The 15,283-nt window shown below is 38.6% G+C and overlaps 1 protein-coding gene across 3 annotated transcripts in view; it reads left to right on the forward strand.

Moving 5' to 3' along the window:
* Positions 1-15,283, forward strand: part of LOC141499283 (dipeptidase 2-like) — a 53,531-nt gene that overhangs the window by 11,377 nt on the left and 26,871 nt on the right. For 2 of the 3 annotated variants that reach the window (XM_074202091.1, XM_074202093.1), the window contains exon 1: positions 1,193-1,799. The exons of the other annotated variant lie outside the window; for it this stretch is intronic. The gene's annotated coding sequence lies outside the window, so the exon portion shown is untranslated. Of the gene's footprint in view, positions 1-1,192; positions 1,800-15,283 lie in introns of those variants that run through there. 3 annotated transcript variants of the gene reach the window in all.

A 15,283-nucleotide genomic window follows, 5' to 3' on the forward strand; every position in this document is an offset into this window, starting at 1 on the left:
AAGAAGCACCAGGTACAAGCAGCACAGGAGAAGGGAATTAAGACTTGGGATTTGACTAGGAGGGGAGAGCCTTAGTTTTTTTGCTCAGGAGTCCAAATTCAATTCTTTAAATTCCATTTTTTTTTTTGTCTCAGTAGATATATAGTCAGGTCTTGATTAATGCAGACAATGGAGCCTGCAAAGTGGTTGCATGATTTAAATTCACATTGCTTATTTTATTTGGACTGGAACCAATGACTATATTAACATCAACATCTTTATAACTTTAAATAGAGCACATATGAATACAGGTGATCACTTCTGAGGATTCACTCATCTGTAGAGCACTAAACTGAATATTTAATCTATATGTGAATCATGTGGTCTTTTAGGAAACACAAAGTAGGGAAGGAGATTAGACTTAGTGAGAATGAAGGCATGAGTCAAGTGAAACATAAATTATAAATTATCATAAGGTTTCATACTGCATGCTCCAATTTGGACTTTGGTTCTAAAAGGTGGCCCTGGAAACCAAAGAACCCTGGCAAGTCCCCAATTAATATTGGGTTCTAGTGAGAAGAAGGGGCAGCGGGAGTCCAACCAGCAGCTTCATAAGATATAGTCCTCTTGGGGCAGCTAGGTGGCTAGGAGTATATCCGAACTCAGAAACTTAATAATTACTTAGCTGTGTTAACTTCAGCAAGTCACTTAACCCCACTGCCTTGCAAAAAAAATAAAAAACAAAACAAAAACAAAAAATATATGCTTCTCTTAATAGATGAAATTCATTCTCCTTCTGTCAAGGGGAAGTATAGATGGTCCCACAGAAGGAAACTGAGACCCAGAAAAGGACCAAAGACCCCATTATAGTTCTCATGGGTTCCTAGCTATGGTATCTCCAAGACAATCAGACGATTTTGGCTTTGTTTGTTTTTAAGTCACATCTGACTCTTCATGATCCCATTTGGGGTTTTCTTGACAAAAATTCTGAAATAGTTTGTCATTTCCCTTTCCAATTTTCCAGATGAGGAATCTGAAGAAACAGTATTAGGTGACTTGTCCAGGGTCATAAAGCTAATAAATGTCTGAATCTGGATTTGAACTCAGGAGGATGAGTCTTCTTGACTCCCAGTCTAGTTCTCTGTACTCTGTGGTACCACCAAGCTACTCTGTTAGGACTGAGAAAAGATTAACTTTGGACAGAGCAACCAGATTGTAAAGGACTGGTGAGAAGAAAGGAGGGATTGCTCCTACCAACATGCTTGCTTTGCTCTGTGATTTTCTATTTAATGACACAATATTTGCAAAGTGCTTAGCTTAGCACAGTGGCTGGAACATCTTTGGTGAGCCCTTCTTCCTTTCTCATCTTTTCCCTACCTCACCTGTTCCCCCTCCCAGGTGGATTCATGATTTCCTTGGCTTTGGAAACTTGAGTTTGTGAATATGGTCCATGGTGAAGTACAGGGTCTGTGCTTCCTGAGAATTATCTATACCCACTTTTCTGCTCTGTGACACGCAGGCTGGAAGCAGGGGAGAGACAGAGGTGGCTCCATGGTCAGGATGGCGGAAGGAAGGGAGGGGAGGGGGCATGGAGAACCAACTAGGATAGCATTTTGCCAAGTGGTTTGCAAGTGAGTCACCCTCTGGGCTTCAGTTCCACCCCCTGGTCACACTACCCAAAGAAGAAAGGCCAGAGGGGAAACACTTGCAAGCCGAGAGCAGCTTCACTGAGACAGAGAGGAAAGACGTTGTAAAGGCTCCTGTGGCCAGCTTAGGATAGCTGGGAGTGGACCCCGAATTTTAAGAAAAAGGAAGACAAGGTAAGATCTATCTCACCTAAATTCCTTCAGGCAATCAAAATTGGAGAAGCAGAGAGAGTATATTGTGGGTCCATTTGTTGGAGGGCATGCTAGCTGGGAGCCATGGATTGTTCTTTTAGGTCCAGGAGAGGCTGAGGGCTAAGACTGAGAAATGGACTCCATCCTCAGAAATCCATGGGGTTGGCTATGGGATCGGCTAGTGGCTCTGGCATGGGGTGGGGAGAGGTCTGATAGTGTACAGTGGTAGCCCGGGATTGTATTGATATGGACACAAAATACCTGGGGCTGGGAGTCTTTGTCTGGCTAGTGACTGCATCTTAGGAAGGTAACCAGAGCCTTCATACATGCCCAGCCACCAGCCTGATCAGGCACACTACCATATGCCCCCCCCTTAGTCTCTAGCATTGTTTACAGAGACTTTGAGCTGAGACAGGCTTTACTATAACAGGAGCCCCAGGTTTAATAAAGACAGAACTAAAGAAGGAAGAAAAAAATAGGTTACTAAAGGAGGAGGCATCTAGTAACGTCTTCTGATAAGGAATGAGGCCCAAATTGGGTTTTGTAAAGAAGATTGCAAAATCTCTATGATAGAAAAAGCATTGGATTTTTATGTCAGAGGACTGGGTTCAAATCTAAGCATTGCCACTTAACTCATTGGCTGCGTAATGTTGGAGATTGGGTCTCAGTCTCCCCCTCTATAAAATAAGGTTGTTGGGCTGGAAGATTGCGAAGTCCTCTGATCCTGTGCTCTTGTTTGAAAGTCTTTATAAGAAGGATGAATGCTTACCTGGGGCTCTGAGAAGGCTAGCTCCCAGTCCTGGAGGTAGGGGAATGAAGGAGTTAGGAAGCCTTTGGAGATCTTTACTACTTTACATAACCCAAAGAAGGTGGAGAATAATGGCCATAGTTAGGATTTCTGACACAAGAAAACCAGATGAAGCTGTCAACTCTATCGCTTTTATTTATTTTTTTTTAAGTTTTCTTTGTTCCCTAAAACTTTGTGAGTCCAAGGACAGTGGGTGCGGGGGTCCAGCCTCCGCGGGGTCCTTGGAACCTGACAGGAGGGATAGAATTGGCAAAATGAGTTGAGTCAACAAGTGGGTAAAGGCAGGAGCAGGTTGACTGACTGCTGCTTAGATTTATTTTTATAGTCTCAAAATCATATGAAACAAGCAAACTAAAATCATTTCCTTGGTTAACAAAGTGTACAATTTTTGTCATTAATCATATAGTTCATATGGTTACAAGTTTGATCATGTAGTGGTTACAAGTGTGATTATCAATCATGTAGTTAATTTTCTTGTCCCTGCTCAGACCATGATGACCTCAACCTGCCTGTTGCCTAGTTTGCTGCTGCATAGTAAAGTTATTAATTAAACAGACTTTCCTTATAATAATCTTTGATATAATTTGTTTAATGGAATGTTTTTATGTTTTTGTGCTGCATATGTAATGTTTTTTGATATGCTCCCTTGACAACCTGTAGTGAGGGTAGTTATGTTTGTCCACCTGTCTGTTGACTCCTTCAAAAACTAATTTTCCTTTCAGCCCTTGTTGGTAGATGCTACGGTTTCTATGACTTTTTATTCTTTCCCAATAAACTAAGGCTGTTGGAGTTCACATATTGGTTACCTATACTAACTATTCTCTCACTATCTTTATCATATATTCCTCTGTATGGTAAGGGGGGCAAAACTGTTAATTTCCCTGGAATTCTATCTGACTCATCTTGTATCTGGTTTCCCTGTATATATTCTGACATCTTCCTGGAACTCCCAGTGCTGTATCTTCCAAAGATTTCATAATGTTGAAGCCTTTTGTATGTCTCAGGGAAAGGCAGTCCTGTTAAATTTGGACAGAGTTCACAATCTGTTTTATTCAAGGAATTTCTCTGAAATCCTTCCTTTATAGTCATTCCACTATTAGGATGAGTAAGTTTCGCGATCAATAATAAACCTATAAATATGGGTATACATGGAATCCCTATATATATTGAAGAAGGAAATGTTGTTCCATCAGGCAGTGTGACTGCCTTGAGTCTTCTTGCTGAGACTGTGTCAAACAGCTTAGAGACCCTGGCTCCCAACAAGTGGGAGCCATTCTCTCCTTCTGCCTCCCAGCCTCATCCCAAGCACTAGCCCAGGTTAAATCCCTATCAACAAGGAAAGGAATAAGAGGAAATTCTGCTCTGGACACAATTCTCACTAACAAGGAGGAACTGATGCTGGGGTGACAATGATGAGAATCTCAGGGTGTTAGGGTAGGGATGGGGTGGTTATTTCCTTCTAGAGCTTATTATAATAAAGGAGAGGAATTCTGGGCATAGTCTATCACACCCAATAGATTTGAGGAAAACAGATTTCAAAGAATTCAGAAGATAGGATCCCTTGGATTAAGAAGATGATGATGATGATGATGATGATGATGTCTGTCCATGATTCCTGAGGAAGAACATGACATCAGGGAAGAGATGCCATGACAAGCATATGAAATAGATCTGAGTGAGGGGTGCTGTACTCAGTCACCAGCCTCATTTTCTCCTTCAGAGTCATCTGAGTCCAGTGGCCAAATATGGATCAGGATGGCTGGAGATGACCTGGATGCGAGGCAGTCAGGATTAAGTGAATTGACCTAGGTCACACAGTAAGTGGCAAGTGTCTGAGTCTGAATTCAAACTCCTGACCTTCTGACTCTAAGACCAGTGCTCTATCCATTGAACCACCTTAAATGATTAAGATATGCTTCATGGGTAGAGAGCCCAACAAAGATGGGGGATGCTCAAGTATGAAATTCTGAAGATACAAAGGGAAACAATTCTATTGAGGATGAAAAATGGGATTTTATTGAAGAGATCAGTGTGGATACTCTTAATTCTGCTTAGATTTTTTTTAAAAGGAATGTATAAAAGTTATAAGCACAAAAGATGCAAGCAACAGGAGTATAGTTCTGTAAAAGTTTTGAGTGCAGATTGAAGTTCCCTCTTTACTGTCTTTAATTTTTTGAATTTGTGTGTTTTCTTTTGAAACATGACCAATATGAAAATATATTTATGTGATTTTACATGCATAATTACCATGATTCTTATCTCTTAATGAATGGGGGAGGGACAGGAGGGTGGAAAAAAATTGGAAATCACAATTTTAAAAAATGAATCCTAAAAAAATTGATTTCTGGGGCAGCTAGGTGGTGCAGTGGATAGAGTACTGGCCCTGGAGTCAGGAGGACCTGAGTTCACATCCAGCCTCAGACACTTAATAATTACCTTAGTTGTGTGACCTTCAGCAAGTCACTTAGTCCCATTGCCTTGCAAAAAACTAAAAAAAAAATTGGTTTCCCTCACTACTCCTAGAAGCAATGCCTCTCTCAATGAAAAATCATGATTTTTGTTATTGTTATATCATATTCCTCACTCACTTCAGCCTGTAGTTCACTAAAATTACAAAATCTTCTTCAGACAAGTTGAATTGGAAATTTCTTTTTTGTTTTCTTAGAAAGATTTTATTTATTTTGAGTTTTACAATTTTTCTCCTAATCTTGTTTCCCTCCCCCCACCCCCCCACAGAAGGTAGTCTGCTAGTCCTTACATTGTTTCCATGGTATACATTGATCTAAGTTGAATGTGATGAGACAGAAATCATATCCTTAAGGGAAAAAAATAAAGTATAAGAGATAGCAAAGTTACATAATAAGATATCTGTTTTTTTTAAAAATTAAAGGTAATAGTCTTTAGTCTTTGTTCAAACTCCGCAATTCTTTCTCTGGATACAAATTGCATTCTCCGTTGCAGAGAGCCCAAAATTGTCCCTGATTGTTGCACTGATGAGATGAGTGAGTCCATCGAGGTTGTTCATCACCCTCATGTTGCTGTTAGAGTGTACAATGTTGTTCTGGTTCTGCTCATCTCACTCAGCATCAGTTCATGCAAATTCTTCCAGGCTTCCCTGAATTCCCATCCCTCCTGGTTTCTAATAGAACAATAGTCTTCCATGACACACATATATTTGTTAAGTCATTCCCCAATTGAAGGACATTTGCTTAATTGGAATTGGAAAATATTTAATAAAATAAATAAAAAATGTATTTTTTAAAAAATTAATGTCAAAAATACTAAAGGACAGAATAAGCTAAGACTGGTAAGTGAAGTTAAGGAAAATAAATACAAGATTATAGATCTAATGGGGGGAAATGAAAAGGGTAATACCTTTGTATGGTAGATGGGAAGAAAAGGAATAGATGTTCACATTTTAATTTGCTTCTGTTTTCACTGCCAAGAAGAATAAGCTTTGTGCTGAAAATGAAAGAACAAAAATAGATAATAGGGAACTGATTCCCAAAATAAGTCATGAGATAGTGGGACAGTTATTTTTGGACCATTTAAGTCACCTGGGCCAGATGAACTACATCCCATGGGGTACTTGATTCCTGGGGAACAGCCCAACTTGGTGTGACGTTTATAGTCCCTGCTACTAATGAGGCTGAGGCTGGTGGATTGCTTGAGCACTGGCTGCAGTCTGTTAGACTGATCAGGTGTCCTGCACCAAAATGATGAATTCCTGGGAGAGGGAAGGAAGTTGGGGCTGCCTATGGATGGGTGATCAGCCCAAGTCAGAAATGAAGCAAACAAAATTCTTTTGTGATTCAATAGGGAACACTGTGCTGAATAACTGCTGTACTTCCATTCCATCCTGGGCAAAATAGAAAGACCAGATCTCAAAAAAAACATTTCTGAGACAGATTATTAAAGAGATTTTTTGCAAAAATCCAGAACATGTCATTCCAGAGTGATCTCTTTTCTTTACTTCTTCCTTCCTTCCTTCCTTCCCCCCTCTCTCTCTCTTTCTCTTTCTTTCTTTCTTTCTTTCTTTCTTTCTTTCTTTCTTTCTTTCTTTCTTTCTTTCTTTCTTTTCTTTCTTTCTTTCTTCCTATTACTAGTGGATAAAAGAAATGCTGTGAACAGAATTTACCTTTATTTTTAACAAAACTTTTGATAAAATGTTTTATACTATTCTTGTGGAAAAGATGAAGAGGCAGGAATTAGAAGACAATCTATAATTTGATAGATTGAGAGCTAGTTGGAGAATTGTACTGAACAAATAGTCATGAAAGGTTCAGTGAGCAGAGTACAGTGGCTGGTGTCATTATTTCCCCATACCTGGAAACTTTCATGTTATTAATTCATTTCATTCTCATCCAACTCTCCATGACCCTATTTAGGGTTTTCTTAGCAAAGATACTTGAGTGGTTTGACACTTCCTTCCCCACCTCATTTTAAAAATGAGGAAACTGAGGTAAACAGAGTTAAGAGACTTGTCCAGGGTCATACAGCAAATAAGGGTCTGAAGCTGGATTTGAACCCTTGGCCCAGAGTTTTACCTCTGTAATGCCACCTATGCCCCTTTTGTGGAAACTATGACTTTCTTGATGAAGTCTGAGGTTGTGTTAGCTCTTTTGTCTTCCCCCCAAATTCTCTGGTAGGCAGTAGAGTCCTTTGTTAGGTAGTAGAGAATCCTCTGTGCTTGGCCCTGGGCTGTTTAATATTTTCATCAGTGACCCAGATAAAGGCATAAAGGACAAGTTCATCAAACATGCAGATGACCTAAAGCTGAGAGTGGGTCCCAATGATAATATCAGGCTCCACAAGGATCTCTACAGGCAAAAACACTGGGATGAATCTAGTAAAATGAGATTCAGCAAGGATTCAAGTATAAGGTGCGGCAGTCATGTTTAGTGGAAGCTTGTCTGAAGAAGTTTGGAGAATTTTAGTGAACTATAAGCTGAAATGAGTCAGGAATATGATGAACCAGTAAAAAAAAAAGTCAAATGACCTTGAGCTTCATTGAGAAAGGCATTGCTTCCAGGAATAGGGAGGGGAAATCACCTCATTACACTCTGCCCTCATCAGACCTCATCTGGGGTTAGTCACTACTGTGTGAGCCTGAACAAGTCACTTAACCTCTGCCATTCTTGGATTCTTCATCTGTAGAATAATAGTAGTGATTATCTCCTGGGATTGTTGTGAGGATAAAAATGAGATATCAATTATAAAAAGCACTTAGCCCAGTGTCCTGCAAATATGAGATGCTAAGTAATGTTAGCTGTCACCATATTGCATTGGTGGACAATGGACACAGAGTGCTTGGCCAGTCAATAAGTCTCTGATACTTATTATCTGTGTGACCCTGGGCAAGTCACTTCACCATGTTTGCCTCAGTTCCCTCATCTGGAAACTGAAGAGAGAAAGAAATGGAAAACCACTCAATATATCTGCCAAGAAAACCCCAAATGGAAGCATAGAGTCAGACACAACTGAAATGACCGAGCAACAACAACAATAGCATTTACTATATTGTGTTCATTTCTGGTCACCACTGATAAGCTGGAATGTCCAGGGGAAGGCACCTAGAATATTAAAGGACTTTGAGTCTATGTCATGCTAGGATCTTGATAGTTGCCTTCAAGTATCTGAAGGCTTATAGTATATGGAGAAAGGATTCAACTTATGCCATTTGTGAATCTTAGAAGGTAGAACCAGAAAAAAATGCCAGGAAGCTGCAAAGAGAGCTTAGGGTAGAAGCCAGGAGAGTGTCCCAATAATTAGAACTTTCCAAAAGTTGAAGACAGATGGCCCCTGCTTAGAGGTCTTTATAAAGAAGCTTGATGTCTACTATATCATGGTGGGCTCAGGAAGATGAGGGATGGCCCCTGCTTCAAAAAAGATTGATGTCCACTTATTGTGTGTATCCTGAGTGGGTATTCCTTCTTTTCATGCATAAATGACTTCTGAGATCCATGCTGCCTCCTGATTCTAAGAATCTAGACTTTTTCCAGGAACTGGGCAAGCAGTATCCTATTTTAAGCAAAACTCTTTTTTCTTCTTACCCTAGGACTCTGAAACAAGGAGAATGAGGATCACAGGATTTGAACCTGGAAGGGGCATTTGATCCTCCCTCCAGGCACTTTAGTGTTTTTAATATGAACCAGCAGTAACTCAAATAAATGTCACCTACAAAGACAGCGAAACTTGTTATAAAAGGAAAAAAGGAAAGACATATATACTCCTCTAGCTCTGTTTGACTTCAGACATGAATTACTTGACAGCCAATAATGTAGGAAAGTGTCACATAATTTAGAGTTTGGAGGGCAGGCTATGATTGACTAGATAGGAAAATATCTTATTTAGGAAATTGAGTTAATGGGGTGGCTAGGTGGCACAGTGGGAAAAAGCACTGGCCCTGGAGTCAGGAGTATCTGGGTTCAAATCCAGTCTCAGACTTTAATAATTACCTAGCTGTGTGGCCTTGGGCAAGCCACTTAACCCCATTGCCTTGCAAAACAACCTAAAACAAACCTAAAAAACCCATATCTTAGCCCAAGTGGAGATCATCCTTCCCCCCCCCACAGATTTCTGTCTTTAGCAATTGCAAAGATGTTTATCTTATAAAAGTTAATCAAATTTCTCTGGAAAGTGAGTAATGGGGTGGAGTTTGACAAAGATAAAAGTAATTGTAAGATAAAAGGTATTGGTAAAGATAAAGGTAAGATAAAAAAAAAACTTTCTCCAGGATATGGGTGATGAGTGAAATTTACAAGGAAGAAAACTCAAAGGGGAATAAATCTAGCTTGATTAAGATTTAGCTAAATAGAATTAAAATCAATTTTCTATTTTACATAAGGAAGGAGGGAAAGAAGGAAGAAAGGAGAAATGGAAGAAGGAAAGAAAAAAAGTGTTTATTATGTGCAAAGCACTAAGAAACAAAAAATTAAGGCAATTCCTTCTCCCAAGGCATTCATATTCTAACAGAGGAAACAACACAAATAGTTTCAGTTGCATTTCAGATGGGGCAGCTCATAGTCTTTAGATTACAGCAGGAACTGTTCTTAATGTTATTTTCTCTGATTAAATATTTTTTATAATTTTTTAGTTTTTCCAATGATACACAAAGATAGTCGTCCTTTTGCAAGCTTTTGAGTTCCACATTTTTCTAGCACTCTCCTGACCCTACCTGCTCCCCGGGGCCAAGAGAAATATGATATAGGTTATACTTATACAATCCTGTTTAACATATTTCCATGTTAGCCTTTTTGTGAAAGAAGAATGACAAAGAAAGAGAAAATATAAAAGAAATTTTAAAAAGTGAACATAGTCTGCTTTGCTCTATATTCAAACTCCATAGTTTTTTCTCTGGATGTGGATCCATCACAAATCTTACAGAATTATCTGTAACCACTGAGCAGTTGAGAGGAGTTGCATCCATCATAGTTGATCACCTCACAAAGGTGCTGCTAATGTGCACAATGTTTTCCTGGTTCTGCTCATTTCACTCAGAATTGGTTAATGCAAGTCTTTCCAGGATTTCTTACAGAATAGTACTACTTCATCATATTCATATACCATAACTTGTTCAATGAATGGGTGTTATTTATAAATGAAAGAAATCTGCTGGAGAAAATTGAACACTTTATTCAGGAATCCCAAAGGATATGGTACCTCACCTAGTATGAGGCACAAAGATGGTTGTTATAAATGACTCGAGAATACTTAGTCCAGAGTGATTAAAATGGTTTTTATTAAAATATCTTAACAAAATGGCACAGCTCTCTCATGGTGGGAGAGAGAGGCAGGGAAAACCCAAAATACAAGCTCTTTTATGCACTTTGCAAGGATTTGTTCCTGCCCCCTCATGCCAGTCATAGGCTGGGGTCACAGCTCTAATGGATCCATTGGTTCCTATACATTCCCCCCGCCCCTGCTCATTATCCTAATGAGCAAGGACAGCTAGATCTGTGAGTATGCAAAGAAGGTCTTGATTCTAGTTTAAGTTAAAAATAGGTGTGGCAATCTCATCTGTTTTTGATCAGATTTGAGGCAACCTGCCCATAAGGCAACAACAGAGCCCAGTCTTTGTAATGTAAACTTAAAATTCTGCCTTCACATTCTTGTGGAACCCAAACACCCACATTTTCCTCACTGTGGGGTAATTTCATCAGGTATTATATATAGTCTTTAGAAACTCTTTCCCTCCCACCTGGATTTTGATAGGCTCTCAATGAGTTACTAAGAGGTCCGCCCATCCCATGACATGTCCCTAATATGATTCCCCCATCATACAATGCATGATATGCTGATGAACCCAAATCATCACAGGAGGTATGTGGGATAATATTCAATAACCTAATTGGGCAAACTGAGTTGCATTGGGTCAAGATCTCTAGGTCACTATTGAATGGTTAAGGACTAGATTCTTCTAATCATTTTTGGAATGGGATTAGGAAAACTTTCCCAGTTTTGTGATTGGCTGGGGCCATTCCCCCTTTGTAATATTTACCCTGTGAAGACCAACCCTACATTCCTCACAATGGGAATCCCCTTAATTTCCAATTCTTTGGCACTACAAAAAGATCTACTATAAATATTTTTGTATGTATGGGTTTTTCCCCCCTTTTTTAATATCGTTGAGATATGGACATAGTCCTCAAATGTTGCCATGTTTCCGCTGGTTTGTTACTTGGATTCAGTTCTGCCCCTCGATGAATCATGACTCAGATTTGGGAATGCAGGTTTTGGAAAGAAAATAGAAATTTATTAAAGGAAGTTACAGCATATTAAGAAAGTAATAGGAAGAGCAGCTAGGTGGTGCTGTGGATAGAGCACCAGCCGTGGAGTCAGGAGTACCTGAGTTCAAATCCAGCCTCAGACAAGTAATTACCTAGCTGTATGGTCTTGGGGAAGCCACTTAACCCCATTTGATTTGCAACAAAAACTAAAAAAAGAAAGTAATAGGAAAGTTAGAAAGAATTTGGAGAGAAGGCCATGTAGACTGCTGACTGAATTGGCCAGGTCAACTGGCCAGTGCTTCAGCAGGAGGCTGGAAGGTAAAAGGACAAATCCCTCCTTCATTCTCTTTAAATCCTCCCCAAGTCCATGGCAGGGGGTGGTGACCTCCCTCATTGGAGATTTTGCCTTTTGGGAGGGGTCTCTTTTGGGTGGTCTTCCAGGGCCTATGCTCCTGGGCTGCCCCACCAGAAAACAATACAATACAAATCAGGTTGAAGGTCAGGCCCTCAGGTGTGGAAGGAAGAAGGAAGATTCCCTTTACAATTCCAAACAAAAGATTTACAAAGTTTGTCTACAACTGATATCATTACTCCCATGTCCAGGTTTCTCTGTATCACTAAGACAAAACCTTATTGGTTTCTTTTTTTTTATTTTTATTTATTCAAGGCAATGTAATTGAGTATACTAATAGTTTTCCTAATAAGGAACCAACCCTGCATTCCTGAAATAAATCCTACTTGATCATAATGTATTATCCTAGTGATGACTTGTTATAATCATTTTGCTAAGATTTTATTTAAGATTTTTGCATCTATATTCATCAGCAAATAGGTCTATAATTTTCTTTCTCTGTTTTAACTCTTCCTGGTTTAGGTAACAGCACCATATTGGTTTCATAGAAAGGGTTAGGCAGAGTTCCATCTTTCCCTATTTTTCCAAAGAGTTCATATAGAATTGGAACCAATTGTTCCTTAAATGTTTGGTAGAATTCACTTGTGAATCCATCAGGCCCTGGAGATTTTTTTCTTAGAGAGTTCAATGATGGCTTGTTGAATTTCTTTTTCTGAGATAGAGTTGTTTAGGTAGTTAATCTCTTCTTCATTTAACCTGGGAAACTTATATTTTTGTAAATATTTATCCATTTCACTTAGATCATCAAATTTATTGGCATAGAGTTGGGCAAAATAATTCTGAATAATTACTTTAATTTCTTCCTCATTGGTGGTGAGTTCACCTTTTTCATTTATGATACCAGCAATTTGGTTTTCTTCTTTCTTTTTTTAAATCAAATTGACCAGAGGTTTGTCAATTTTATTGGTTTTTTCATAATACCAACTTTTGGTTTTATTTATTAATTCAATAGTTTTTTTGCCTTTGATTTTATTAATTTCTCCTTTAAATTTTAGAATTTATAATTTGGTGTTTAATTGGAGATTTTTGATTTGTTCTTTCTCTAATTTTTTTAGTTGCATGTTTAGTTCATTGATTTCCTCTTTCTCCAATTTATTCATGTAAGCATTTAAAACTATAATATATCCCCTGAGAGCTGCTTTGAATGAATCCCATAGGTTTTGGTATGTTGTTTCATTATTATCATTGTCTAGGATAAAATGGTTAATTCTTTCTATAATTTGTTTTTTGGTCCACTCATTTTTTAAAATGAGGTTATTCAGTTTCCAATTTGTTCTGGGTCTATATCTCCTTGGCCCAATATTGCATATGACTTTTATTGCATTGTGATCAGATGTATTCACTATTTCTGCCTTTCTGCAGTTGATCATTAGGTTTTTATGTCCTAGTACATGGTCAATTTTTGTATAAGTTCCATGTACTGCAGAGAAAAAGGTATATTCCTTCCTGTCCCCATTCAGTTTCCTCCATAAGTCTACCATATCTAATTTTTCTAACAATCTATTTACCTCCTTAACTTCTTTCTTGTTTATTTTATGATTCAATTTATCTAGCTCTGATAGTGGAAGGTTGAGTTCTACCACTAGTAGAGTTTTGCTGTCTATGTCTTCCTGTAGTTCTTTCAGCTTCTCCTCTAAGAATTTGGATGCTGTCCCACTGGGTACATATATATTCAGTATTGAAATAACTTTATTGTCTATAGTACCTTTTAGGAGGATAAAGTTTCCTTCCTTATCTCTTTTAATGCTATTTTTGCTGCTGCTTTGTCTGAGATAAGGATTGCTACCCCTGCTTTTTTTTACTTCAGCTGAAGTAAAATATATTTTGCTCCAACCTTTTACCTTTCTCTATATGTATCTCTCTGCTTCAAATGAGTTTCTTGTAAGCAGCATATTGTAGGATTCTGGTTTTTAATCCACTCTGCTATTTGCTTACATTTTAAGGGAGAGTTCATCCCATTCACATTCAAAGTTATGATTACTAATTCTTTATTGCCCTCTGTGCTATCTTCCCTCTGTTTGTATTTTCCCCCCTTTCCCCCCCTTTATCCATATTCCCCAGTATTTTGTTTCTGAATACCACCCCCTTCAGTGTGTTTGCTCTCCTATATCACCCCTTCCCCTTTCTTTCCCCTTTTCCTTTTTCCCTTCCCTTCCTTTTGTTATTTCCCCTTTTTTTCCTCCACTCCCCTTCCCTTTCTCTGTCCCCCCTCCCCTTTTCCCCTTTTAATACTTGACAGGTTAGATGTTTTATAAGTTTACTGAGTATGTGTAGGTTGACTTTAAGCCAGGTCTGATGAGAAGAAGATTCAGGTGTTTCTCCTCTGCTCCCTTCTTCCCCTCTATGACCATAGGTTTTTTGGTACCTCTTAGTGTAATGAGATTTACCCCCATTCATTCCCCTCCCTCCTCCCATCTCTTTCCTGTCCCCCTTTTTAAGGAGGTAGTGTTTTTTAGATCATTCTATCTAAGTCATAGAAAATTCTGAGTGTCTGTCCCTTGTAGTTCAGTATATTCTATCTAATAGAGTTAAAATTCTTGAGAGTTATTAGAGTCTTTCTACCCAGTGGGGTTAAAGCCAGTTATGTCCCATTGGATAGCAGTCTCATGAATAGGTCATGAATGTCCATCACTTCTGGTTAGGTATATTCTCTCTGTTAGAGTTACAATTCTCAAGATTTATGAGAATCTTTTTTCCCCCATGCTGGGATATAGCCAGTTTCAACTTACTGGATAGCAGTTTTTTTCCTTTTACTGCCCCCCCCCCCCCCTTTTTTTACCTTTTCATGTGTCTCTTGAACCTCCTGTTTGATGTCCAAATTTTCTATTTAGCTCTGGTCTTTTCATCAGGAATTTTTGGAATTCTTCCATTATGTTAAATGTTCATCATTTTCCCTGGAAGAGAAGGCTCAGCTTTGCAGAAAAGTAGATTCATGGCTGCATTACAAGCTCCCTTGCTCTTCAAAATATCTTGTCCCAGGCCCTTTGATCCCTTAATGTTGACACAGCCAGGTCCTTTGTGATCCTTACTGTGGCTCCTTGATATTTAGGATTTTCTCTTTTATCTGATAGTTCTGGAATTTGGTCACAACATTCCTTCATGTTTTCATTTTAGGATCTTTTTCTGGAGTATCAATGTATTCTTTCAATAACTACTTTGCCCTTAGATTCCATGATATCAAGGCAGTTTTCCATCACTAGACCCTGTAATATTAATTCCAAGCTTTTTTTTTTCTCTTCAAGTGTTTTCAGGAAGTCCTATAATTCTCAGGTTGCCCTTTCTCGACCTGTTCTCAAGGTCAGTGGTTTTGTTGATGAGGTATTTTACATTTTCTTCTATTTTTTCTATTTTTTGATTTTGTTTAACTGGCTCTTGCTGTTTCATGGAGTCATTAGTTTCTGTAGACTCCATTCTTTTTTTTGGGGGGGAGGAGTTTTCTTCATTAACCTTTTGCAACTCCTTTTCTAATTGGTCAATTCTACTTTTGAAAGAGCTTTCCATTTGACCAATTGAGGTT

The sequence above is a fragment of the Macrotis lagotis genome, chromosome 1, assembly GCF_037893015.1.
Source record: "Macrotis lagotis isolate mMagLag1 chromosome 1, bilby.v1.9.chrom.fasta, whole genome shotgun sequence".
Classification (NCBI taxonomy): domain Eukaryota; kingdom Metazoa; phylum Chordata; class Mammalia; order Peramelemorphia; family Peramelidae; genus Macrotis; species Macrotis lagotis.